This window comes from Rhagoletis pomonella, unplaced genomic scaffold, assembly GCF_013731165.1.
Source record: "Rhagoletis pomonella isolate Grant_MI unplaced genomic scaffold, Rhpom_1.0 Rhpom_scaffold_05146, whole genome shotgun sequence".
NCBI lineage: Eukaryota > Metazoa > Arthropoda > Insecta > Diptera > Tephritidae > Rhagoletis > Rhagoletis pomonella.
This window is the reverse complement of record NW_023463689.1, coordinates 12,032-13,046: the sequence shown is the minus strand read 5'-3', so window position 1 is coordinate 13,046 and position 1,015 is coordinate 12,032.

The window sequence follows — 1,015 nt, the reverse complement described above, 5'->3', positions numbered from 1 at the left end:
GGGGGGTAGTTTTGAAATCAGGGGGTCCTATTCTACCCCCCCTCATCACCCCTTTTTCTAGAATTTGCCGTCCGTCTACTAAAATTTTCCCTGAGTCTGGGCTACTAGGCCATATTGAGATTTTTTAAAAAGTTTGGCATGATCGTTTTTAAGCATGGAACTTCTGCTATTAACGGCAAGCTATTGGCTTTTTTGGCGGCGTCGTCCACCAACTCATTACCCTTTATGCCTACATGCCCTGTTATCCACAAAACCGTAATTTTAGCTTGAACTGATAGTCCATTCGCAAGATATGTGTACTGCTCGTTATTTTTATTATGAAGCGATTTAGCTACACTTAAGATGTCTGTGCATATATTATATTAAGTGCGCGACTAATAAAAGAAAATTGCACTGGGTTGCAACATTACATCGTTGCATCTGGCAACATTACAACCCAAATCTAACAGCTGGTCGCCTTTGTTTACTGTTTACGTCACATTCTAAGAAAAAAAAAAATATTGTCATTGAAATAAAGAAAATTTTGTTTGTCAGTATTGGCCCAAAATTTTGTAGTTTGTATTAAAACATATTTAAGCGTTCGGCTTTATTTTCCAAAAATTTTTAGTATATGTATTTGATATTGTTATGTTTTTATTTATAAATTGTAAGTCTATCGTGTGAGCGTGTCGCAGAAACATTTAAAAAATTGGAAGCCTTAGCGAAAGCTTATAAAAAGAGGTTTGAGCAGAATCTACCTAAAGTGGTTGTTGAAAATAGTGCAAACGGCTTGGGCAGAATGAACGCCAAGGATATATTAATGCGAGCAGTTCAATGTGATCAGGCGGGCCGAATTTTGGAAGCCCAAAATCTTTACCAAGATGGCATACAAATTCTCATGGATCTTGTATCAGGTAAGAATATATGTGTATATGTACATGCGTATATTGTTTCCAAGTAATCTTCATACATATCATTGCCCAAGAGCTTTTTCCTTGAAAAGTAATTCTTTTATTTGCTTGCGTTTTTGCTTTAT